Source organism: Columba livia, chromosome 1 (assembly GCF_036013475.1).
Source record: "Columba livia isolate bColLiv1 breed racing homer chromosome 1, bColLiv1.pat.W.v2, whole genome shotgun sequence".
Taxonomy (NCBI): Eukaryota; Metazoa; Chordata; class Aves; order Columbiformes; family Columbidae; genus Columba; species Columba livia.
The window spans coordinates 83,949,611-83,977,127 of NC_088602.1; the positions used below are offsets into that span (position 1 = coordinate 83,949,611).

At 36.7% G+C, this 27,517-nt stretch overlaps 1 protein-coding gene across 3 annotated transcripts in view; it reads left to right on the forward strand.

Annotated features, from left to right (window-relative positions):
- The window catches only part of CADM2 (cell adhesion molecule 2), a 682,250-nt gene that overhangs the window by 503,600 nt on the left and 151,133 nt on the right, over positions 1 to 27,517 (forward strand). The window lies entirely within an intron of this gene.

Sequence of the window (27,517 nt, forward strand, 5' to 3'; positions counted from 1 at the left end):
GAAAATGGCTCGGGGGAATCTGGTAATTACAGAAAAATCATTTTGTGTTTAAGGCACTGGATTAGGATTCTTCAAATGTGGTATTAATTTATCTCTCAGTTAAAGGCTTCTTATGTAACATTTGGTAAATTAGATGGAGTGTCATTTTCAAAAATGCCTGGGTACTGAGAGAGAAGAAACACCTAAGCAAGTTAAATGTTTAAGAAAGAAATGTGCAAGACCATAATATAGCATTTAGTGAATTCTAACGTCTAGAATTGGATAGGGGCACACCTTTTACCTTTTTTACTGAAAAGCTCACAAGTTCAGTAGATTTCTACTTCTATTCAAGTCCTGAGCTACCTCAACTAGAGCATGTAAGCCCTACCAGTACCCAAAGCTGGCTTTAAGTTTTCTGAGTAACTGTTTTTTCCTTCTCTCATAAAAGAACAAGATCCTTGCAAGAGGTATTAATGTCTTGCTTGTTTGGGATTTTTTTGTTTGTTTTAATAGAAGCAATGGTAGTGTTTAGTCATATTTCTGTAACATTTTCTGTGTTCAGACATGAATTCAATATTGAAAAAAAAAAGTCCTGCCTTGATGACTTCGTATTCAATGCCATCTTAAGTCTTAAAGACTCCAAATGTACTTCTTTAATTTCTTGGATAAGATCCTTGACCATCAGGTAAAAGTTTGTGAGGGTTTTGAGCACTTTTTTAAGGAGAAGTATATTGTCTGTTTTCAGTAAAAACTGCTCTTACATTTGTCCCTCATAAAATTGTTTTCCAAAGAGAATGAATGTTCAAGGTTTTTCATAAGCTTTTATGTATTTTCAGCATGGGAGTGGGGATTGAATAGATGTTTAGGAGCCCTTACCTCTCTGGATGTCTAAGGAGACAGTCCTCAGGTGTGGTTTATGCCGGCAAATAAGTACTTTTGGAAAAATGTCCATCATCTTTCTCAGCTCCTGTATGCTGCCTGTGACTTGGAGGATCTAAGTTTTCCCTTCTCCTGTCCCTTCTTTGCGTTTTATACTTGCGACACCTGTGAGGGCAGGGTCTCTTCCTCTTTGTTGATGTACAGTGACTCAAAATTAAAGATGTGGTTTTAGGTATTTTATAACACCCACGCCAAGTAATAGGTGTTATTTTTCTAGAAGCAGACTTTGACGATGCTTTGCTTTATTCAAGTGGAAAATGGTTAGTATATTGGATAATCTGTTGCAAATTTAATGATACTGTTTTGCTTCCCTATCAAGGCTTTTTTAGACTTTCTATAGTAAGAGTCAGAAAAGATACATTCTTTATTCCACATACCAGACTTTACAAGTAACCTTTTCTCTTGTTAATCTATGAGTTTCCATCATTGTCTTTCCCTTAGCAACACCACATACAAAAATATTTCCAGTGTTTCAGATTGCTGACTAATTCTGAACAATACCTGCCTTTTTCTTAGATCCAATATTTAAAGTGTAGAACCACTATTCTGGAAGTCATACTGTTCCCATAAAATTTAGTTAGCTTCCTGTAGCTTCCAGACTCTGAGAGCATTTTGTATCAGGCATCTGTCTTAGAAATGAATGGATTCTTCAGGGTAGCTTTCAGTATATGTCTAGCAACAATCCTATGAATCAAGTAAGGAGGTAATCAGATGTGTGGGAGTGACCTCCATGGTGCCTGGCAACAGTGTATGTTCTTCCTGAGTTTGCTCACTAGTAGCTGGAGGAAAAAAAAATGACAATAAATCTGTAAATAAAAAAGGGAAAAAAAAACAAAAAACATTATATTTAAAATTCCTTCTCAGAATTTTAATTCCAGTTTTCTAGCTCCTGATGCCACATAGGCACTGCTTAATAATGATTTCTCTATCACAGCCTTTTTGAAATGTGATCACTTTCCATCAGTATGATTTCCAGGCTCTGTCATGGCACTTTTCACTTTCTACTTTTTCCCCTTCCTTGTTAAATGGCCTCATTTGGCCCTGTGACCAGACACAGCATGCTGTCTTTTTCTCAGAGGTGCTTTGGTTGTATGTTGCACAAACTCATTTTTGTTAATGAAATTGTAGTGATTTTAATGCAGTGATTTGATAAAGTTATTAATTGCAATGCTTTGTGAGAATTTGCAAGGTATGTTAAAGGTCACAGCTGTTTGCATATCAAGGATTTTTCTTCTATATATACATATTGAACTAGCATTTTCCAAAGGTGCTATAGATATTACTATAAGAACATATTTTCCCGAGGCAAGAATAAATTTGCAAGTCACATGCAGGAAAACTAGTTATGGGATACACTGTCATTTGATAGAAACAAAGGAAGTTGAATGCTCAAGGTGTATAAATTATTACTGGGGATTATTATTTGTGATATTAAAAACCAAAACAAAAACAAGAAAACAACAACATAAACCGGTGAAAAATGGAAAGACAACAGACTAGGGAGTTTTGGGGCTTTTTTTTAGCTGAAAGTTGTACATTCAGACACAAAATTATTTGATCTAGTATTCTACTTTAAGAAAAAAATATTTAGGATCTTAAGAGTACTTGGTCCAAGAGTACAAGTTAATGAAGTTGTCTTGACCTTCAACTTACATCAAAGCAGCTCAGTGCAGTACAGACAAGATAGCAGATGTAATCTCACATGTTCCCCGCATTTGGTAGCCAGTGCTAGGGAATGTCTGGATTGTGGTGCATCCCCCCGAAGTCTTCAGTCAGTGTCCTTATTAGCGTCCCCCACTAGTTAAGATGTGGGAGCATTTCTAAAATCTAAGGCAAGCCCAAATCCCGTGTACCTACCCTCTTACAGCCATATTCCTGTATGGAACAAGTAGTCCACGTGCTATGGGACAGAGTGACAGCAAGCTGCTGCTTCCTTCCTTCTCTAGGATTCATCCAAAGCTTTGTCCATGGGGACAGCAATGTTATTGAGCTTAAATAAATCTGGATTGCAATACAAACTCAGGCCTGCAGTCAAATTGCAATACATATGTATGCTGTAGTTATTAATAATTGCAATGACTACAATTGTAAACAAAGGAGAAGGTAGGTAGTCTGAAGCACCTGAAGCATAGCATGACAATTGGTATCAGAGGACCATTCTCTACAGGGTCAGGACCACTCTCTGCAGTGTCCATGGAGTTGTGGTCACTCTTCCATTGGCAACAGCAGTTGGTGGATAACCTTGTTTATAGTTAGCCCTGTTTGACATGTCTTTCATCCCACTCTTTTTTATTGATTAATATTGTAGAATCCAGCAACATATTAGATCTAGAAGGAATCAGACTGCTATATTGTCTGACAAATAACATAGGACTATAGTGAGTGGTATACAAAAATATCTAGCAATCTGAGCATTTCTCTAAAATATTGTCTGGAGACATCTTTTTGTTTCCTCAGTATCCAGTACAATTAAAACAGTGCTTAGATAAAAATAAATAAAATAACATTCTTCACAAACATTTGAAATTGTTATCCCTGAAATACAAAACCATAACTTAAAACCCTAGCTTTATGGTACTTTTAATTCTAAAAATTTCATTTTGTCTGGCTAACACCAAGTTTAAAGTCTTTTACATGAAGCTTTTCACCAAGCACTCAATTCCAACAACTCATCATTAACTAATAATAAAAGGCAGGAGGAGAGAGTAATGCTTATTATGTAATTTCAACTACGCTTTTGAAAGAGCTCTTTAGTAGTTGGTTTTCTAGATTTTTTTTGAGCATGCTTTTGAGATGGGTAATGACTTGAGATAAGAAATACTCAAAAAACTGTAAATACGGTGGCAAAATTATTTACAGAATCAAAGATGTGCTTGTTTTCCTGGAGGCTGTTTCTGGGGGTTATGTTGGCATCTTTTATTGCTTTGAGCAGTGATAATGTGTGGTGTTTATTTTCCCCCCCTCCACTTCTAAGCCTTAGCATTACACATATTTCTTGTACAAACAGGATCAGAAAGGTTTTCTCGGTTTTTATTTGTAATGGAAAGTTTAGCCTTTTTTATTACTTTCACTATTGACTCTTGATGTGTTCTTGTCTCTACAAATACTGCTGAAATAGCTGTTGTCAGCCATTCTTTGATATGTTTTGGCTGGATGGGTGCTTTAGGGTCAAATGATAGCTCATTCAGCCAATACTGTGGTAGCAACAATTGCCAGCCTCAGGCCAGTTCTTGCAGTTTAGATTTTCAGGCCTGCAATCTATGATTCCTTCTAGTTCTTGAACTTTCACCAAATATAAATGCTGAAGTGCTGCTCTTTGTTAAAAGAAAAAAAATAAATACATATATATTTTAAAAAGCTCTAGTAGTATCCTTCTTGTAAATCAGTACATGTTAGCTGTGTGCTCAGGGATGCAGACTGTAAAGTAAATGAGTAAATGCTCATACTCCATGGTGTTTCATGGATGAGTTTGATATGGTTTAAAGTAGCTATGTCAGGAACTGATTAAATCTCTGTGACTTCCAAGATGTCAGGGTTCTGTGCTGACCCAAACAACTCATAGTTTGTGGGATTCATTTGTGGGATCTCTAGAAAGTTAGTCCATAGGAGATGACAGTTTGGTAAACTCAAGCATGTCTTATGTATTTCCTTCTTATGTTGGCAGATTCCTTTTTTCATCTCGTAAGAAATTTTGCAGATTTGAATTTTAAGACGACTTTGGATAAGATAGAGGAAATTAGAGGATTTGGAAGGGATAGCACTCTTTAGTTAAGTTTGTTGCATCAGTATGGATGACAATAGCAATATCTGTCATTGAAAGATAGATTAATTAGAGCAGGCTTTTTTTAAAAAGTTCTCTTTAAAAAAAAAATCAATATTTGGTCCTCCTACTAAGAATTAGTGGGACCTAGAGGAATTGCTTCTACTACTGTTATTTCAAATTAATCTAGTCTTCAAGGGGATTGTGGCCTTGGTTTCACTTGAAGAGTAATTTGATGGGTTGGAAGTGCTAGAATGCAGTGTGCATAAAATAATTCCCAACATTTTCTACTACAAAAACGTTTATTAAACTTTTATTTCAGTATATTTTATTCCTTTGGAATATAAGTTTGTTGGGTTTTTCCATTTTTTTAAATTGTTTATTATTTTATATGCTGCCACAATGAAAAGTACCATCTTTGATAACAATAATAATTAAATTAGAAACTGTTAAAAGGAAGAATGTCCTACCAGCTGCTGCTGTAAGTAGATTGTGACCTCATTAAACTCCACGAGTAAAAGATGGAAGTAACAAGGGTTTCTGTCTCTAGAAGTGTTAATCATGGGAAGGGATTCTTTCCTAAGTGGTTTAGAGAGGCTTACCTGTCTTTTTAACTCAACTTTACAATATTCTTAAACTGATTGACAGTAACATTTCATTAACTTTAAATATGTGCTAATGAACACTTTATGTAGGTTTATGCCTTAGGCTACATTTTAAATATCCAGTTTATTGTCATATTTGCAGTCTACTCTGATGCACAGTAGCAGTGTTCAGAATTTCTTTACTGACGTTCTTTCTGCTATTTTTCATTCTATCAACCCTTCATAAAAACAAAACGGTATCTACACAGTGGTTTGTTCTTTCACCTGTCCAAGACTGGTAGATGGCAAACTTTCTCAAATTTGAAAGTTGATTGGAATTGAGAATTCAGAGTATTGCTTAAGTGTTACACCACAGTTCAAATTGGATTCAGTTCCAATCTTTTCCTGAGCTCACAAACTATTTAATCTCAATCTTTTCCATTTGTGCCATGGAAAACAAATACATGAATGTGAAAACCATTATTGCCTTATGTTTCATTGCCATGTTAAAGTCCCCGTGATTGATAATACCCACTATTAAGTGAACCAGGCAGGTCATATTAGGTATTATCTTTAAATAATTCAATTTGGAAATATACACTATTTATTCATTTATTGTATGGTGTATTCATTTTAATAATCTAAATAATGTTAATATTTGTAATACATTTTACACAATTGAGAATTGATTTTTATAGAAGATGAAGAGCCCAAATATATATTGTAGGTACTTACAAAAATTATGGCTAAATTCTCACTTTAAAATAATTCTTTGGACAGGCTCACCAGTTAGTTACAAGGGAAGCTGTATACACCAAACTCAATAGGATTACATGTTTATACTCTAGTTTTGAGAACTTAGTTTATAAAATCCTGGACCATTTTCAATTATAGTTTTTGAATTCTGAATTTCCCTCTATTGTCAGCCCAAATAAGGACAGAATATACTTACGTTTATGGACTGTTCCCTCTAAACTAATATTCTTATTTCTTAGAATAAGCATCAAAATAAAGTATTTCTTTGCCTCTTAGCTGTTTCCCTTACAGAACACTAACTCACACTTTGTACCAATGGTTTAGAGGTAGTGGGGCTTTTCTTCTCTAGTGAATGAGTCACTGTTGTAATTTTCCAATAAGTCCTATAAACAGAATAATATTTTTACATTCATTAATATTTTAAGTGAATAAAAGCTTCATAATTAAATGGACAGTTTTATTTTCTTATGGTATGTGTTTATATAAGATTTGCTACTAAAGTAGTCGTATAACTCACAAGGGATATTTGAGAAGTTTACTATTCTAATTTGAATTTTTTGTTATAGTATTGCTTAGCTTTACTGAGTGTTGTTTATAGTTTGTTCCACTTTTATTAAGTTATTTTGTCATAACTGTGGAGAATGTTGTCACTTTCAAGATTAATATGCACTAAAAGTAGTCAAAACTATGCAACAGTGACATAAGACTATTGTCCTAGTGAAGAATTTTGTGACTCATTTTCCAACTTTGGGTAGAGTTGTTTTTCCTAGAACTTTAGTATTTCAGGTTTATGTGTCCATGTTCCTTTTCTTACGGTGATAACAAGATATCATCCATATAAGTAAATGTTTGCATGATATGCATAGATAAACTGACACAGCTGACTTTGATCTTATCCTCTACCATTTAATAGCTGTCAAAACATCTGCATCCCACCTGAGTGAGAATATAAATGATTATTATCACACATGCTATCCCAAGGCTTACTTCTTTCCACTGTATTGAGTGGCAGTAATGTACCTCAGTTGAAAATACTCACCCCTGAGTCACTCACGAACAATGGTTTTATTTTTTTGTAAGGACTTAAAAAATTTTCATGTTATGTGTCAGTAGAGCCTGTGTCACTTATTATGACTTTAAAAAGCAGAAGCCATTGTATTAATGGATTTTTTTGCTTATAAATACAGATAATATAGGAATATTTTATGTTTGTCCCTCATCTTATTTTAGTACTTTGCAATCTCATTTAGCCTCTGTGCAGAAATTAAATGTGCTTTTAACATCTGAGTATCCAAAACTTATCCAAAACTATTACAGAAATAGTTTCCAGTTGGCCTTTTTATAGATTCAAGTATTCTACTTTCTTAATAAATACTCAAACAGTCCAGTATTAATTTCAAATGCAAAAAGAGCTCTACTTCCTCCTTTTCAAAAATAGCTCTGCAAATATCTTGACCATTTTGTCTACTTGTGAAAAAGTCCCCAACATGCTGATTAACAGGAGCAGAAAAAAAAGAAATAAAAGAGCACTGCTAAAATGAAGGTACCAGTTCATGTAGCATCGTAACCTGTGCAAACAAGGGTTGTTGCAGCACATTCTGAAAGACAGCAATTTTGGTCAAAGGCAAGGACAACTGCAGAATTAAAAGCGAGGCATGGAAAGCATTTTCCCTTTATTTTTGTCTGTACTGCACTGAGCAGTTTTCAGCTCAAGCATTTCTGCTTATCCCAACCTTGCATGGAAAGATACAGTCGATCAGCTGTCTGCATCCCCAGCAACCTGGAGCTGTGTGGCTCAGAAGGACATCTTATCTCCTGTCTGGAGATTAGCAAACAGCCGAGGAGCTCCCTCAGCGTATGAGGCAGCATAGTATATATATTGTAGTAATCTGGATTAGGATTTTCCAAGTAACCAACTGCAAATTTATTCTAAATCAGCTTGATACTGGTGCCTCTTTATACTACTACTAAAATGTATGTCTCAAATCTTCGAAGCATGATTTTAGAATAGCCGGCATCAATAAGAAAAATGGGCAAATGCTATGCTGCATGAGAATAAGTAAAAACCATCCCTTTATATTCTTTCTCCACAATTTTTTTTACTGTAATCTTCAAGAACAAAAGGCTGCTACCTCCCTCCATTCAATGAGGAGGTGCAATGCTTGTGACATTATCCAGATGCTCCTGGGAGGGTACAGCAGTTACCTTGGTTCTGCCTTCCAGGAGCTACAAAGACAAGAGTTCTACCTTCTGGCCCTGTTCCAAAGAACAGGTGAGACACTTCACAGCAGTAGTTAAACTAAGCAAGATATTAAGGGTTTACTGAATGTCACGCATGTAAATTGCCACTGCCCTCACTTCTCACTCACCTTCCATAGGGAAATATAGATATATTGATTGATAGGTATGTTGAATGAGAACAGGGCTCTGTATGAGAGAGCACCTGAGGTAGAAGGTATTTGCGTAAAATTGCCTTCTCATTGCCTCAGAGAAATAAGCCATTAAATGGTAGCCAGCTGAAACTGTAATTGATAAACGGCTTAGCTGGCGAGCTCTCCTAATCTGTGCAAAACAAAGCAGTATAAAAGAGCACATGCCTTTTATTTATTTTAGAAGCCTATCTGCAGTAGTAATTTTAATTTTTATACAGGCTATGGAGAAAATTATGAGGGCATATGCTCACATTTTGTATTTGTCACAGTTGTTAATAGCAGAAAATAGGAGCCAAGGTATTTATAAATACATAAAAGTTGCATGTTCATACTTCATAATTCTCAGTGCAGTAAAACAGTGTGGTTTTACAGCTTGTGGGAGACAACAGTAGCAAGTCTTCCAAAGATTTTGCATCAGTGGTGTGTTACAAGATCCTGGGCCTTGGGCCATACCTAGGTAAAAGTTTTGAGATAAGGACTGAATATCCCAATTACTTGCTAAAGGGAAGCTATGAAACTGACTGTGATCTTCTTCCTCCCAACCATCATGGTCTTCTGCAGCAAATTAGCTTTTCATTTAGAGTACTTGTATGAAAGAGGATTTCTCACATAGAAGTTACATTTGGGGAAAACAAAAAGAATTCTTTTTCTTCCCACCTTGTGGAGCACTTCATACAAGAGAATGAGGAGATGCTAACATATTCATGAAATGTCACCTCTATTTGAGTTCTCCCATCTGCTTGATACATAATACTTATCATTATATAAACCATTAGGGGAAGTGTGGAATGTCTTGAGATAGACCTTTTCATCTTCTTCCTTCATTTGGCAATGTGAAGCATGAATGCTCAATGCCCAAGTGTGTCATTCATTTGACAGTTTTTGCTGACATAGAATGAATCAAGGCTGTTTTTTCACAAAAGGTTTTTAGAGGACAGCAGTTCATTCAGTGTTCTGTGATTCCAGTGTTTTCTTTAATCATGTCTGAGGCTTCCCCTCATTCCTGCATTTATTTAATAGATTATTGTAAAAGCCCATCCTGGAGACTGATGCAGATTGCTGTGACCATATTCTGTATGACCTGAGGCTCCTATATGTTTTGTCTGAGAGAATGGCTAAGTATCAATACTCAGCCCCACCTTATTTTCATTGATTATACCATTAGTTTGGTGATGTCTTTCTTTAAGAGCCTTTGGCACAAGGACAAAGTATAGTATACTGAAAAATTTTCTTTGATCTTAGACAAACTGTGGCGTAAGCTGAAGCTAGAACAAGGCAAAAACATATGCCATTACCAGACAGGTTTTGTGAAACCAAAGACTTTTTGATATTCAGATGAAAGATAATGAATATTTTTCTTCACTGAAGGTTACGTCCTTTCTGGTTCAGATTGTTCTTATTTGGATATAGTTTCCTAGTACAGGGTGTTTCAAAAAGATGGACACAATCACGAAATATACTGCTTTGAAATTGGGTCCATCTTTTTGAAACAGCTTGTATTTTATTCAGATAATATTTGAAAACTATCCACAAAGCATCATTTGCCATTTTTGTGTGGAGACTATTCTGTTGTCAAACTGACATTTTTTTTTAAGAAAACTTCTATCCTTACTTAGGCTAAAGATGTAGTTCATCCAAGAAAATGGTCTTCAAAGAACTGCCATGTAGATACAGATATAGTTACAGTGAGAGAGATGATCATTTCATACAGTCTGTGTCATCTGCCAAAAAGGCATTCATCATCACACGCAATGTCCTGTTGTGTTGTGGACTTGGGAATACAGACCAAAGGATCAGATGAAAATGCATCACTTCACCAGAGGGCATGATGTGACTCTTAATCCTTAGACGACTGCAGTTACTAGCAAATATTTAAAGTGAACAAATAGGAATCCAGTATTTACTCTATTAGAGGAAGTCTAATTTATTTCTGATTTAATTATGCCTGATTGAGTCAATGAGAATAATCTAATATGATTGGTGCAGAAATTTTCAAAGATAGTGTGTTATGATGCAAGATTTTATTTTCATATACTCAATATGTTCCAGTAAATCGAAGGTCTCATTAGTTAATAAGAGTTTTATATATATAAAAATAAATTGCTGGGGGCTATTTATGACTTTGTTATAGAAAATCCTTTTTGTCTTTTTTTTTAATGTACTAAAACTTCATGAAGAAACAAAAAGAACAATTTGACAGAACGTGCTGTTTCCATGACATAATATAATTGCATAACAATCACAGAAGAGAAAGAACTAATTAATTTACTAGAATAAGTGTCATCAGAAATAGGAAACTTGACAATTCTCATAACATTTTGAGAGTAACTTAAATAAAAAAGACTGAAAAAAAGTTAAGTATAAGAGAGAACTGAGACTTTACTTCCCACAGTTATTTTGCACTCTATTGGAACTATCGAGTCATAGCATTAACAAAAAAATAATTAGAAAAACAGGCAATAGTTGAGAACCTGTAGTCAAAAAAATGAACACATTGTTCTGTAAACTGATTAATCAACCAATTTTTTTCGTTATTTGCTAGAATAAATATGGATTGTACCTCTGGGATGGTGTTATTAAAAAAAAAAAAAAAAAGAGAGGGAGAGAGAGAGAACAAAACCCCTACTACTTTATGTGTAATCATGAAATCAAAGCCAGACATAACTGAATTATTTGCTACTTAATCTTCTTTTCATGTCTAGCTGAGGTCAGTTCCTGGTACATAAATTTTGTATGTGTACAAAATGGACAGCTTAGAACAGAAATGTACTTGGAGGGGTAAGGAAAGGCAGGAGAAAAACAGGAGGGAGAAAATCAGGAGCAAGGAAAAGTTCATTAAAATACCTGCCTTGCAATGACTTACTCCTGTTCTAGTTGCCAAATAGGTAATTCTTGGCTCTTGCAAATTCTGAAAATGAAGTGGTTTTTTTTAAGTAATAGTATCTAAAGCTCCTTAAAGAAGAAATTTAGCATTGGCACTTACATGTTCTTACATGGAGCAGGGGACTGGCCATCTTCCCCTGCTGTGCTGCCGCTATGTCCACATCTTGTGCAAGACAACATGGCTCTGGATCCATTGCTCCATAACATTCCTATGTCATGTAAGAAGTAATTTGATTAACATCTGAAAGCATGCACTTTCCGGTGCATGGTTGGTTGTTGGGTTGTTGGATAGTATTTCCATTAATTTGCATTTTCAATGTAAGTACTGAAATAAAAGGGAAAAGAGCATGTGAAAGCACGAGGAGAAGATATAGGGAGCTGAGATATGACAGATTATGTGTTCTTCAAATGTGATCAACATTTGATGCAAGACTATGGAGTAACTTGCTATTTAGTTCCCTTCCTGTTTTCTTATCTCTTAATGTGCCTGACACTCTAGTTTGTTCAAAGAGAGCGTGTAAGCCATGGCCATTGTGTTGGTTACAACTGTACAAAAGAGTTTACAAACCTTATAATGATTAGTAAAAAGAAAAAGCTAATGAAGTAATACTCAATATAATTAGATACTGGAAGTGCAGGAAAAAACAATAACAACAACAAAAAACAACAACAATAAAAACAACAACCAAAAAAAAAAAAAAGAAAAGAGGAACTGAACCCAGATTAGGGCTGATTCCTTCTCCCTCTAAATTCAGACATTCTCCTTAGAATCCGTGGTAGCTTTCCTTCTACTGTGTACTTCACTACAAAAATACAGAGACGTGAAAGAAGATAAAGGGAAAATAGAACAGAACAAAAGTAAGAGAAGTAGTATATAATAAAGAGATAACACAAAAAACAGACTAATAAAAGTCTGTAAAACAAAGTGGGTTTCTGAAGTACAGTGATGTGTAAGAAAGGAAAAGAGAATGAAAACATAAGACAGGAAAAATAGGTATGTGGAAAGGAATCTTGAAACAACAGAAATAATCATGAAATTTTTAGGACTTGATTTATCAAATCTGAAATGGTGTGCGAGCTACAAAGAGCAAAGTAAAAGAAAGAGCATCATTATTCAAGGAGAAAGTAGGTCGAAAGCTTTTGAGCAGCATAAATTGGATTGGAATAGAACAGGACTATGCTAAGATTACTGATGAAGGATTTTATGTCACTGACTTCCTATTCAGTGAAAGTAATACAGTTTGGTATATCTTTGAGATGTGTTTTGAAGAATATTTTTGGCAAAATCAGTGCTACCAATACTTAGTGTGAACTATGGAAATTATGATATTAACTTCAAGAAAACAAGTTAAGTACACCTGCAAGCATTTGAGGGCTATTTTTAATGTATTATACACCCATTTGAGAGACTGCATGTCTACCATGCCTTACAGTTTAGAAGATGTCGTGTTTACTATCAGTTTCCTCCCATAAACATGCACTGTCTTCCTCAGTAGCCTTGCAAAATTGCATCACAAAGCTCTCCATCTTAGATACAAACTAGGTAGATCTTGCAAATGCTCTTTATCCATTAGTTAATCTAATTTCAACTCAGTAATTCAGTGCCCTTATCCTAACCTCAGTAAAAATGATGCAATGTCATCAGTATGTTTTTCACTTCCTTTTGGCTCAGAAAGGAGAACACAATCTCAGCAGTTAGATGAAGAGCTACATAGGTTCCCACAACTATAATTTCTAAGTAAAGGTCTACATGGGCTATCTCTGCTTCTCTGTGAGCTGGGCTACCTTAGGATAAGAAAGGAAAAATAGTGGACAAGGCTCCCTGCCATGGTGCTGATACGACTAGGGACCCACCACAAGTCCTTGAAAATATGTTTGCTGAAATACCACTATCTCCTTTTTGGAGGAGGAGGTGAGTGAAGGTGTCCCTCTGAGTCATACTGCCACACACTTGGACCAAAGGCTACCACAGGCAGGAATTGCCTCATAATTGATTGCAGTGGGGCTTTCTGATGATTAAGATGCTCCTCAGTGTGAATAACAGTGACAGACGCTGTCTTGACTAATAAAGTGTTTCACTGTAAATCTCTAGTGTCAGTTTCAGAGGGTTCTCACTGATCCTACTCTTTCACCAGATTTGATAGTGCGGAGTAAAAAGACATCTGTGAAAACAACACTAATTCTAGGATTGTTACAGAACTTGTCTGTGCCTGGCAGAAATTTTGTAAAACACAACCTTGTTTGAGCTTCAGTATAGCAGCAATCAGCTCAGTCTACTCATGTCAGGTCAATATGAGAGGTGTCTGCTGTTTCACAGAACAGTTTTCTTTCTCCTTTGAAAAGTAATTAAGTGTATCTGTGATGTATATTCTCTGTGCCAAACAATCTTTCATGGTGCATTGATTCTAGTACTCTGATTAGTGAAAACTTCACCTTGCAGTGAAAAATAGAAAATAATTTCTGTTTTATTTTTCTGCTTATAGACCTAAGAGGCACTACATGGTAAAAAATTATTTGAAGAACTACAACTCCCAATATGATTTGCAGAGATAATGAGCATAGGAAAACTACTTAAATCTAGAATAAATATTGCAATAGATGAATGATACAGACTGATCAAATATTTAGGCAATCAATGGTCCTATAAATCATTACTGTGAATTCTGATACACTCTTGCTAGTCCTGCTGGACAAATTGTTATTATCCACTTTGTAATGTCATACTACAGTATCACAAGGATAAAAGGTTGCCTTAACATGAAGGTTACATCTTATTAATTACAGTAGTAAAACAATTCTCTGTTTTGTGGGGTTTTTTTTCAGCAATCAATATGCCACTAAAATCAGGTCCAACTCAGTAGATAGAAAGAACTCAAGAATTTCCCACAAGCTAGCAAGAAGACTTGAAAGATATCTGTATCTCAGTTAGTAGGCAGAGATACTGACTTGAGACATGCAGCCAAGCAAATTACTGTGCAGAAATACCATCATGGGTCCCTGGAGTGTTATAGCCATATCACTGTGCTCAAATTGCAGCTGCTGAGCCCTGCTAATGCAGCTGGACTGGTTTCAGATCCCTCCGCACTGTGCCATTAGTTGCATGCTAGGTTTGATATTCCTATTGCAGTACTACGTCATCCACTGCAGAATGACCTTTTGTGGTGACTATATTACTCTTATGTTATAATGTGTGCTTTATGGTGCTTTAGTTTGAGACTGTTCAAAATGTCATTAATTCGAGCAGTGACTACCAAGAAGTACCTTTAAATGCAGAAGCATGTGTTCATTGTGTATTGTATCCTGTGTCCACTTAAGTTCTGGATACAGCTTAGCCTACCTTGCTTTTTAGTCCAGCCTCATAAAATGCCATTCAACTATGTTTAGTGACATTCCACATCTGCAGCGAGTATTCTCCATGCATATCCATAGGGTATTATGAGATGGTACTTGCTTTGGCCAGATAACAAAGAAAGTCTACAGTAATAAACTGCTTCTCAGGTGATGTACCTTCAGAGACACCACCCTCTCATCATATTGGGAATTTCACATGCCAAGTATGCCCAAACTGAGAAGTAAACTCTTCTCTGGGACTGTGCATATATGAGAGGTTGCTGTTATGGCTGGGGAGCAGAGATTGGCTGTTCCACAGAGTACAGATGGGTTGCTCAAGTTTGACACCACCATGCAAATATGTGGCAGTTGCAGTATATACCTATATTCAGATGTGGACTATTGAAAAATGGAATTTGGGTGTCTAGATTTTCCCCAAGCAACTCCAGGAAGTGGAAAGTACTCCAGATTCTTATTCAAAAAAGTACACGCTTGCTCACCTTTAAAATTAACTAAATTGTATTTTGTCTTCCAACTTTGTGTTTTGACCTGTGAGAAAATCAAATGGTAGAGCTCTGAGATGGTTGTCATGCAATGATTTTTTTTTTCCTGCTTCAAGTCTGGTTTTGCTAACTTACTTGATTTAAAATGTATGATGTTATTAATGATATTGTAGTTTTAAGAACTGAATTGGGAATGTCACTTATTTTCCTAAATATAACAAGTTATGTTCTTTAGTTTATCTTTTTTTCCTCTGAATGCTTTATATATTACTGAACTCAGTGTCTCTTGTGCTGCTAGCAACTATAATCTGCATTTCTGAAATAGGAGTAGAAGGTGAAAAGTTTATCTGGTTCACCAAAATCTAAGAAAAGACTGCTTTAAATTCTGAGATAAGCATTTGCAATACCTGCCTCTTAGGCATTTTATTCATGTCTAATTTTTCTCATAGTCTTTTAGTCCAGTTAAAAGCTATTCTTTTCCCTGTATCAGTGTTTGTTTCAGGGTGTCATGCGGCTGTGCAAGTATAATTTCCATTTACTATTGTAAAGCTGTTAAGGATGTTACTTTAGCAAAGCACTTAAAATTTTGAGGTAGAAACTTTGCTGATCCATTGTTATCTGAGAATCCATTCTTTATGAGGACTGTGTTAGAGCAGGAATTACATCTGAGCAGTTCTGACTAAGTGCTTCCCTTCATTGTTATTTTGGTCAAGATCACATTCTTTCGTAGTCAAAATAAAACTACTTTGACAGGAGGCTGACATTGGGGTGTAAAGAACATAGTGCTTTCAGGCTATCTTGTAATATTTTTAGGCTGTCCTTGAAACTGCAAATTTGTTTAAATGCTTTAATTTAATTGTTGCTGAGTTTCTCTACAGAGTGTGGCACAGAGAGAGGTGGTATTGTGACTGTATATTTAAAAGGCAGTCAATGTATCGTGTTACTGCTTTAAATATATCAGACTGAAATGACCCAGCCTTATCAGATGCTTTTTATTATGCTGTTAACAATAGCAAGAAGTCCCTATTTTCTGAACAAAAAATGCAGACAAAATAAGGGCAGATCTTCTTATTAAAATGCAATGGTTTCTGTATAAAATTTCTAGGGATGTGCTTGTAAGAGGTATTGATCTCTTTAAGAAGGCTAACAGCTACACTGCAGTAGGAAGAAGCAGTTCAGCTAATGCACACTTCAGCAAATAATAATAATAAAAAAAACCTCTATTCCAGCCATGTATTTCATTCATATATTTTATCCTGCCCCAGGGAAGACAAGATGGCTGAAAAACTGGCAGATTCCTGCACCTGAAATAACAATAAAATACTCTGTTATCACCAGAAACTTGTGAGTGGAGTGCAGGGCAAGGTGATAGAGGAAGAGTTACATGCTGCTAAGTTCACTGAGTAGACAGGTTTTCTATATTACTGAAGTAATAAGGCATGATAGGGTGTGCATTTCTGAGCTTGGGGGGCAGATTCAGGTGCTATGATGTGATGCCAAAGAGAAATAACATCAACAGCTGGAATAATGTGCCTGTAGCACAATGGTGCACACTGACACGTCTCATTATAATATATATAACTGCCTTGTAAGGCAGTTGTAGTACAGGAAAGAGAGGGAATTTTTCTGATTATCCTTCACATTATGAATTGTCGTGCCTGCATTGGCTAGTGTTAAATTTACTGCCAAAGCAGAACCTTAAAGCAAAATGATTTGTTGAATCTAGAACAATGTATTCGTCATCAGTCAAAATCACTGAAATATGGGAGAGAAGGACAAACTGGTTTGTAGTCAGTGAGGAGATCAGAATTGAAACTTTTGTCTTAGATGCCAGGGTTGCAAACACGTGGACATATAGCAATAGGACTTATTAATAAAAGCATAGTGAAATGCCTGTTCAAATTCGGCTGTTCCAGCCAAGTGCTTTCTTTCCGTCCTCGCTGTTGCCTCGGCATTCAACAAATGGGAGATGAACAGAGCTGTTAAAACTCAGCTAATTTGTATTTCTGTGTCAATAGAGGAATGCTTTCCAGTCCACTCTGGCGTGAGAACTGAATCTCCACCTTTCTCAGGCACCTTGTTTTTCTCCTAATAACACTTTAAAGCAAGTGTTAGGTAGAAGGAGAAGTTGCTGTCACTGTGTGAGGTCAAAATTCATAGGCTTGGTGAGCTAAGAGGACTCAAGACAAGGTCAAACAACAAACCAGGATCCAAAGCAGAAGCAGATCATGTGTTCCTCAGGAATATGTGCCGTGCTTTGCAGGGAGTCAGGCCAGCATCAGTAGGAAACACACATATTGCCCCTCAGTATTGTGCCTCTCAATGTTGGCTTCTGTATGAGAGGAAGAGTGAATCAGGAACAAAATGCCTTTCTTATTATCATGTGTATTTGCTTTTAGAAGAGAAGATATCTCTTGGAAGTCTTAAAGATGTACCTTGCTAGCACAGGCCTGTGCAACCCCTCCAGTGAAAGAAATGAATTGCAAGACAGTGTGGCTCTATTGGGTTCCTTCTTCAACTATGAGAGGTTCTTGAGTAATAGAGCAGAATAATTTGAGACTTATTGTCATTGCATCCTCACATGCACACAGACACATTTATTTAGGGAAGAATGCTGTCTCCCATGCTTTTAATAACACAGACTTCTCCAATTAATTATCCTGCAGAATTCTGAAAGATACTTGTTTCAATTCAGAGTATTTTCTACCAGATGTGTCCTACACAGTGATTGGGGAAATAACCAAATAAGTCACTTGTTTTCAGTAACACTTCACTATGTAAAGTGTTCCTTGTTCTCTCTCTTTGTAGTTTTACCTGCCTTATAAGATTTATGTGCTAAAATTAAATGGTGCTGCATCAGTGTTGTGCTCTATAGAGACCTGTGTCATTTTCCATTTTTAGTGGTGAGGAGCTGATGTAGCAGAATACATTTAGGCTTTGTTTTCTGAGACAGCTAAAAATAGAAATATTTGATAATCCATTATTCATCATGATCGAACCTAAGATGTTATGCAAAACTTAGTTCTGTTTTCAACTAATTTGGACACTTATCCAGAAGCTGACACTGTTAGTAAATTACTAGGGTACTGCAATATCAACAATTATAACTAATAATCTTGAATTTCAGAAAGCAATTATAACTTTTAAAAAGTTATATCAAAAGTTTGTGAAAAATCACAATAGTCATGCAGAAAAAGGCAATAACGAATAAACCACCCCTAAAACCATCAATACATTTTTAGAACAGAGTGCAAACTGTATGTCTTGGACTATGCCCATGTCTGTTCTGTCAATCACCAACCTCCTTTTATTAGTCTTAGATAGAAGATAAACAACAAGACTGACAGCTTTGTGTCCTTTGGCATTTTTGTGTCACCATCACAGAGTAGGAGGGTATTATGTCATCACTCAAGCCTGTCAGGTTTAGTTTAGTCTGCTGTTTGTCTTAACGATTGTTTTCCTCATTTTTTCCTCTAACTTGATACGCATACCCTGTATGGATTGTATATTGTTGATGTTACCAGAATCCGTTTTTTTGATAAGAGGTGTCTTTAACTTCAGCCATGGAAATGTTACCCTTTTTCCCTGTACACCCAAACAAAAATTAGAAAAATAAGTATCTTCATCACTCAATCAGTTCTGGTCTATGCATACCCCAGTTCTGGTCTTTTCATACCTCATACATTCAAACATCACATGCATTAATATTAAAAGTAGCGAGAACTTTGAGATGTTTAAAAAAAAAAAAAGAGCTTCTTTTAGGTAAGTGTTTGGCTTTTAAAAACAGTGTGGTGAGAGTCAACAAAGAGTCAACATTTGGCTTTTGCTAGTAGCTTCATAACACTTGATAGTTTAATAAAACTACATTTTTTCCTCACTAGGGAGGCAATAGCCTGATTCCACAGAAAGGCATATGTAACTATAGGAAATGTCTGCTTCAAACTACATATTTTGGCTCTCTGGGAAATCTGTGGAAAGTGTAAGACAAATTAAGAGTGAGGTTCTCCAAAGATGGCAAGCTGAAGCAGAAGATACGTAAGCTAAACATTAGAAATCCTAATGAGGGGGAATAGAGCCTGCACAAGCAACTTCAGCCTACAGGGAGGTATTCAGTGATTCTGGGGATTCTCCATTTATCTTTAAAAGATGGCATTTAAACCAGGTCAGATCTTTAAACTGAAACAAAGAAACAAATGGAAAAACGGAGAACAATGGAAACAAATGGAAGAATGGAGAAGAGTCTGCTTGGTCTAGGCAGTAGCCAGGTAAGTAGAACATTCACTGCTAGTGGATGGGTAAGGAAGGGAGAAGTTTTTTAACTGCCACAGTCTCCAATACAAACCGGTAATAAGACCTTTCATCTACCAGCCTTCTCAGTGAATGTCCTAGCCATCTGGATGCTGTACTTTCTTGCTCAAGCCTTCCTGAAGCTATTCCACTGTAAATATTCACAGTAGGACCAAAAAAAGAAGACAAGCTAGTGGGTAAGACACACAGAAAAAAAATGTTCAAGTCTTTGCTTCCGTTAATATATATTTATAAGTTTATAATGTGTGTTCATACAAAGTAGGGCAGTTTCAAAGGAGACTTGTAATAGCAAATGCCCAGAAGTCCAGTGGTGATGACATGCAGATGGTCAATGAGTTGGAAGTCCTGGGACCTGTCCCTTCTGAGCAGGCATCTCCAGCCAGAACTTTGGAGGTGACAGTAACTGGGTAGGTTTTGGAGAATCAGTTAGTCTGCACCTCTTTTGCAAGAGGAGACCTAGCAGCTAACTCTGAGAATGTCTAGTGGGTGAGCTCATGGATAAAATAGGTGGAGGAGCACCTTGTTGTGAATTACCATGATGCAGACATAGGATCCACCCTCCCAATCCTCTCAACCATGCAGTTAATTGACCCAGGAGAAACCAGGCAATTGCCCTTAAGTATTTGTTCATCATGAGAGACCTGAGCTCAGCAACTCAGCTAGGCACTTGTCATTGCATAATTGAAGGTTTTCAGCAGCACCCAAGGGTTTTCCTTAGGCACAGGAGTTTGTGTTTCTGATGTTTGCTGTAGTTTTATGTGGTAGCTTCACCCACAACTTGAGATAGATACTATTCCTTAATAAATTGACAGAAATATTGGAGACCAAGTAACAGTGCAGAGTGCTAGAGAGCTTCCTGGATATTGTTGTAGTGGCCTTTTGACATGACTGTCTCTGCTACCAAATTTATTCCAGTAGAAATCACCTTACAAGATGACACTTGATTTACATTATCTGATTTGTTCCATAATGGGGGGAGATCAGAATTGAGTTTTTGATTTCATTTTCTCAGGGAACAATATATATTTAATTTTAAAATGGATGATCAGTGACTACATTCACAGAATAATTCAAGACATCACTTTGGCTACTGCAATTCACATTGCAGAGCAGTGTAATCATAATTTCCATCCTACTTTGACTGTCTCAGTCAGTAATGTTTCATCTAGGCTCATCTGTAGCTGCCTGTCTTGGATCTAGATAGGAAGGCTGGAGCCATATCTTCAAGTAGTTCCACAGTCTTTACCCCTCCTTCCTCTTTCTCTGAATTTAAGCAGTCTCTAAGGAACTCTAGCACCTAAACTGCTATTGAGGGAGACAAAGGCTTTTTTGCTCCTTTTTGGATTTAATCCACATAAAGTTTTATGTCTGTTGACAGAATTAGGAAGACAGATTTGCATATGAAGATTTCATTTTTGCTTTATCCCCTGGAGATCAACATGGTTGCAGACTCTGCTAATTTTCTCTCCTTTTCTTTTTTTTCTTTTTTTTTTCTTTTCTTTCTTTTCTTTTCTTTTCTTTTCTTTTCTTTTCTTTTCTTTTCTTTTCTTTTCTTTTCTTTTCTTTTCTTTTCTTTTCTTTTCTTTTCTTTTCTTTTCTTTTCTTTTCTTTTCTTTTCTTTTCTTTTCTTTTCTTTTCTTTTCTTTTCTTTTCTTTTCTTTTCTTTTCTTTTCTTTTCTTTTCTTTTCTTTTCTTTTCTTTTCTTTTCTTTTCTTTTCTTTTCTTTTCTTTTCTTTTCTTTTCTTTTCTTTTCTTTTCTTTTCTTTTCTTTTCTTTTCTTTTCTTTTCTTTTCTTTTCTTTTCTTTTCTTTTCTTTTCTTTTCTTTTCTTTTCTTTTCTTTTCTTTTCTTTTTCTTTTTCTTTTTCTTTTTCTTTTTCTTTTCTTTTCTTTTTCTTTTTCTTTTTCTTTTTCTTTTTCTTTTTCTTTTTCTTTTTCTTTTTCTTTTTCTTTTTCTTTTTCTTTTTCTTTTCTTCTCTTCTCTTCTCTTCTCTTCTCTTCTCTTCTCTTCTCTTCTCTTCTCTTCTCTTCTCTTCTCTTCTCTTCTCTTCTCTTCTCTTCTCTTCCCTTCCCTTCCCTTCCCTTCCCTTCCCTTCCCTTCCCTTCCCTTCCCTTCCCTTCCCTTCCCTTCCCTTCCCTTCCCTTCCCTTCCCTTCCCTTCCCTTCCCTTCCCTTCCCTTCCCTTCCCTTCCCTTCCCTTCCCTTCCCTTCCCTTCCCTTCCCTTCCCTTCCCTTCCCTTCCCTTCCCTTCCCTTCCCTTCCCTTCCCTTCCCTTCCCTTCCCTTCCCTTCCCTTCCCTTCCCTTCCCTTCCCTTCCCTTCCCTTCCCTTCCCTTCCCTTCCCTTCCCTTCCCTTCCCTTCCCTTCCCTTCCCTTCCCTTCCCTTCCCTTCCCTTCCCTTCCCTTCCCTTCCCTTCCCTTCCCTTCCCTTCCCTTCCCTTCCCTTCCCTTCCCTTCCCTTCCCTTCCCTTCCCTTCCCTTCCCTTCCCTCCCCTTCCCTTCCCTCCCCTTCCCTTCCCTTCCCTCCCCTCCCCTCCCCTCCCCTCCCCTCCCCTCCCCTCCCCTCCCCTCCCCTCCCCTCCCTTCCCCTCCCCTCCCTTCCCTTCCCTCCCCTTCCCTTCCCTTCCCAGCGCCAGTGGTGAGGTATTGTTTTGTTTTGTTTTAATTTATCACTGTTCAGTGATACAGGATGCAACTAGAGAAAATTAAGTCTCCAAAGAAAGTTTCAAATTTGGGAAATACTGGAGAAAATATCAGCTCTGAGCATTTTTCTACAATATTATTTCTTGGTTTTTTTTTGGTTGGTTGTTTTTTAATTCAGATTTTTAATTGAGGTTTAATAAGTACTGTATGATTTTTTTTTCCTGCTCTCAGAATAAACCTTTTCAAAATAAAGTAATCTAGTATGGTTCTTGTCTATCAAGCATAGAGGGTTTGAAATCATATTCAGTAAGTCAGCATTTGCAGGTACTTCATGACTGCACCTTTAATAACTGGATTATAGAACTCATTTTTTTGTGTGTCTACTAGGGATTTTCTTAAATAGATTTCTTCAGCTCCAGCCAAATCCTGATAACACCATGGGATTGCTGGTCTGAGGAGGAAATATTTTAGATTTCTAGCTAGCAATAACATCCCTTCTCAATGAGGAAGTTTACCCCGGATACAGAGGAAATTCATTGGGCTTCTCAGTGACCCTGAAGATCAAAGTTGCTAGAGCTCCCAAAACTCTGTTCTTGTTGTTGTTGTTGTTATTGTTTCTGATAGTGATACTGTAATTCAGTGTTGATGCAAAAGTTTTCTTTGAGGGCCCAAGCTTTTGATATCCTACAAGTAGCAAAAGCAACTGAGAACAAATCACAACCATCTAGAATATGATCCTGGAGCAGGTGAGAGCTCATCCACATGTATTCACCAAGAACATCTGGCAGGCTCCCTTCTCTCCAGCACTTTCTTTTCTGTTGTTCTATCTGGAAACATTTTCACTGATGCAATCAAAAGTTTTTAAATTCTTTGTTGTTCTGGGAAAAGACATGTTCATGGGAGGACCTACTCAGAACAGCACTCTTTTCCAGAGCATATCACGTTTATCTGTCAACATATGAACAGTACCAGATAAGACTTATCTCTATGGATGGATAGTCCTCAGACAGTTGTCTTCAGTACAGTTCGACAGAGTGCTATTTGGGATATCAATTATTAAATATAAGAAAACAATTGAAATTCCGAAAAGAAGGAGAGGAGGAATTTTTTTTTTTTTTTTTTTTTTTTTCCTCCCTGTAGTAGTGTGGTACAAGTTGTGTGAATCAGAGAACCGTAGAATAGATGAATAGATTAGAATAGGTTAGAATAGATTGGAAGAGACCTCTGGAGATCATGTAGTCCAACTACCCTGCTCAAGCTGGATCAGCCAGAGCAGGAGGTTGTCCCAGACTGTATCCAGTCAGGTTTTGAATATCTCCAAGGGTGGATTCTCTACAACCTCTCTAGGTAACTTGTGCAGGTGTCTGAGCAGCCTCACATTAAGATAGTTTTTTCTATGCTTAAGTTGAGTTTCCTGCAGTCCTGTCAGTGTGCACTACTGAGAAGTGCCTGGCTCCATATTCTGTACTCCCCTCATCAGGTATTTATAAACATTGATGAGATCTGCTTCTCTTCTCCAGAGTGAACAGTCCCTGCACTCTCAACCTCACCTTATATGGTAGAAGTTCTTTTCCAGTCCCTTAATTGCCTTTGTGGCCCTTTGCTGTACTCACTCCAGTATGTCCCTGTGTCTCCTTTACTGGGTCAGCCCAGAACAGAGAACAGTAGCTCAAGAGTGGCCTCACCAGTCCTGACCAGAGGGGAGGATCATCTTCTTGGACCTTCTGGCAAAGTTCTTTCTAATAAAACTCAGGATGCTGATAAGTGTAAAGTAATTTAAATTTACAATTGTTACATTTTTGCACATCTGTTACAGAAAAGATAAAGTGTACTTTAGAGTTTATATTTGGAAATATAAAGAAATTAATTAATTTTATGTACTCTTCCCTTTTAAAGAGTTACTAATCAGTATTCCCGATGCATATTTCATATGCAATTGGTTTAGCCCATTCTTATTTTCTAATTTCTTTCAGTGGCCTCATTCTTATATAGGAATTATCTATCACACAGAGAAAACAAAATTATTTAGTACAGAAAATGGGAAAAGTGTTGCTAAGAGGGATTCCAACAGCTTTTTTTATCAATTAAAGACTGATGGGGAGAAGAGGAAGAGACTAGATGGAGGAATAATTGGAGTCAAAGACAGCTTATTCCAAGGACTGGCAACACCCACGTATGTGTGAAGTCAGGAAGGATTTCAAACAAAAAGGAGGAAGAAAGATGAAGAGTAAGAGGAATAAAAAACTGAGGAAAGGATGGGATCAGTGAGGCAGGTCAAATATTGTCTGTTGGAAGATAAACATATATTGAGTATACTAAAGAATGTTACAGTAGAAAGAAATTAAATATAAAATCGAATTTAGTAAGGTTTGGTTGAAGAATTTGGAAACACCTTGATTCAAGAAGGGCAAGAGAGGGATCCGAGGAAAGCATCCAACTTTGCAAACAGAGTTTGCAAGTGAAATGGAAAATAGAAGAAAAAACACTAGTTTTATTGAAAGTGGTACTGTTAAAAATATCATTGTGTACCAGCAGAAGTGAATTTGATGTCTGCATTTTTTCCAAAACTGTTGAGTGTACCAGGAGTTGTATAAGATGGGAAAGGAGATTCAGGTGTATAGATAACAGGTTTATTTTTCTAAATACTTTTTAAAACTGAGGTCTTAACATTTGTGTCTGCAGAAGAAGAAAAACTAGTTGAATTCTAAGGTAAAATGGAGTTAAGTGAATCAGCTCTGACATGAAGAGAGATAAGGTGGGATCAAGGACACAGTATAATTAAAAATGGGATATTATAACTTAGACACCAAAAACATTCATGTATCCAGTGTTGCAGATTGTAACTACAGCACTCTTTATTATATCTGATGCTGTGAACATATTATCATCCAAATGTGCAATTAATGTGCTTTGACGGGCACTTTGTCGACAAGCCCAAGAAAGAGTACAGTAACATTCACTGCCCTGAAGGCCAAATACCTCCTCGACTTGTGCCATGTCTCAGACAGCTTGTAAAGCAGAACTGGAAGTCACTCTTGATCTATTATATACAATTCTGTAGTACACAGTAGATTCAGAAATTCTTTGACTGTTTCTCCAGTACTTTAGTGATTTACAGTCTACTAAAAATAGCCACAAAAAGCAGTCAACACTGGAACAATTCCTTGCAGTTTTTAAATATTCAATGCTTCCTTTCATGTGATGATCATGATATACAAAACTATTCTTCAAAAGTAATAAACTGAAGGCAGGTTAGTTATGATGGTTTCTTAGCGAGTCTTCAGATTATACCAGTTAAGAAAAGCACTGTATGAGAACCAATATGATTAATCATCTGTTGCAAGTGCGAAGGGTAAGTGACATTCTCTAGCTATGTAGCTGTAAATGATACTCTGTGTATTTGCTCTTCAAATTAATGTCTTAAATACTTTTACTACTACTACAATTTGAACCGCAGAAAGAAACCAGAATAATATTTGTCTTCAACTCTTAAAAAAAGAAAATGCCTGCATAAATCTCTAAATCAAAAAGCCAGGATACATTCAGCTGATTTTTGTCTAGGCATATATGTTGAGAATGGACAAGTTTCTTCTGGTTTATTCAAATATATCAGGCATAAGTGGATGGCTGTGAAAATGTCACGTGTTGGGGATAAATGTTACCAATGGTAACATGATTCCAATGATCTATTACTGTCAGTATCTACTGTTTGTTGAATAATGCTTTTATTCATAGCAGAGTTTTTATTCAGTGCAGCTATCAGCACTTAGTATGCTGTTGTCTGTCAAATATTTGTTTTATTTTTCCAAATGATGTTCAGTAATACTTGGTGAATATGTCTGGCCACCACTCTGGACTCCAAATATTATATTGCTTCACTTGTGAAGTCACCACATTCTTGGAATATAGCTGCACAAGAAGCGTATTTGCACAAACTAGGTGCAGGAAAAGCTAAAGAAGATAAATCTTTGTGAATATCCACCAAAAGCTGGGGATTTTGTTGGTGTTTCAGGATTGGTCACATTCCTGAATTTTGTGCTACACAGATTATTTACCCCCAAAACATCTAGAATCACAAGATCACAGAACATTTCACATTGGAAAGGAACTCTGGAGGTCACCTAGTCCAACTTTCTTCTCCAAATATGTCCAGTTAGATCAAGTTCCTCAGAGTATTTGACATCTGCTGCCAAATTTTCTCTTGCATTTGCATTAAGTTCATAATTTGCTGCTTCTTCCTGCTAAACAATCCCATGTCTCTCAGCCTCTCCTTGTAGGAGGGATGCTCGAATTCCTTAATTATGTGTTTCCATCACCATTTCTCACTGTTTCCTTCACAGCACATCTGCATCAGAAAAACTAAGACAAATCCTGCAAAACAGTATGCCTCTGTGTACTTGTGGTTCAGAGGCAGATTGTCTGCTGATAGCCCGGATGAGAGACTTAATAGAATTTTAAAGGACTTCATCATAAAAATTGCAGAAACCACCAAAGAGCTGTCTGAGAATTCTCTCTGGAATTGCACTAGACTAATCTCAAATGTCTCCTCATACTTTGTTCCATGTTTCTATTCCCTCAATAGTGAGATCTGAAAGTCATCAGTAACACCACTAATATCTTCAGTATCGACATATACATTAGTATTTGACTCTGCATTGGTACTGGAAGCAGTTGCTAGATTGATTGCAGATATAGTCATCAATCATTGACAGTTTCTTCACTATTTTGTTCAGGTTGTCTAATATTTTCAAGACAGTGACCTGTTCTTAATTGGCCTCTGGAGGAAGCAGTCTTGCTCCACTGACTGCAGTAGGACTTTAGGGAGTCTGACTCCTTAATGTAGTTAAGATGAACAAGTAATCTTACTGCATGTCCAGCCAATGTACCCATCTGCTACAGGAAGAACCATGCTAATTTTTTGTATCTACATGAGTGATCAAGAAGTGCAGAAAGAATTGGGCATCTTGTAGCTGTTCTCACTTACAGAGAGATCTTAGATCGTTAGTAAGTGAGAAAGTCTCTCCAAATTCTGCTGAGGCAGTATGTTTGAACAGGACCATGTTCTTGAGAGAGGGTGGTGGTTTTCCAAGAAATATGAAGCAATACCATAAACAGGACTGTACTACAAGTATTACTCATTCATGCCACTAAAAACATTTTCATTATGATGGGGTCATCAAGTTCAGCTAGTGAATGAGCAGAACTGTAATGTCACCATCTACAAGGTTAGAGAAATATAGTTCTGCATCTTCCTTAAGACGCGGTCACCTGCATATGCATATGAAGAACATCTTGCACATGGGCAGGTTTGAGGAGGAACTGGATTTCCAGCAGTGTTAAGAGTGTAAAATTTGGCCAAGTTGTTGACTACCCCCTAGGATTCCTTGCATCCAAAGCTGACTA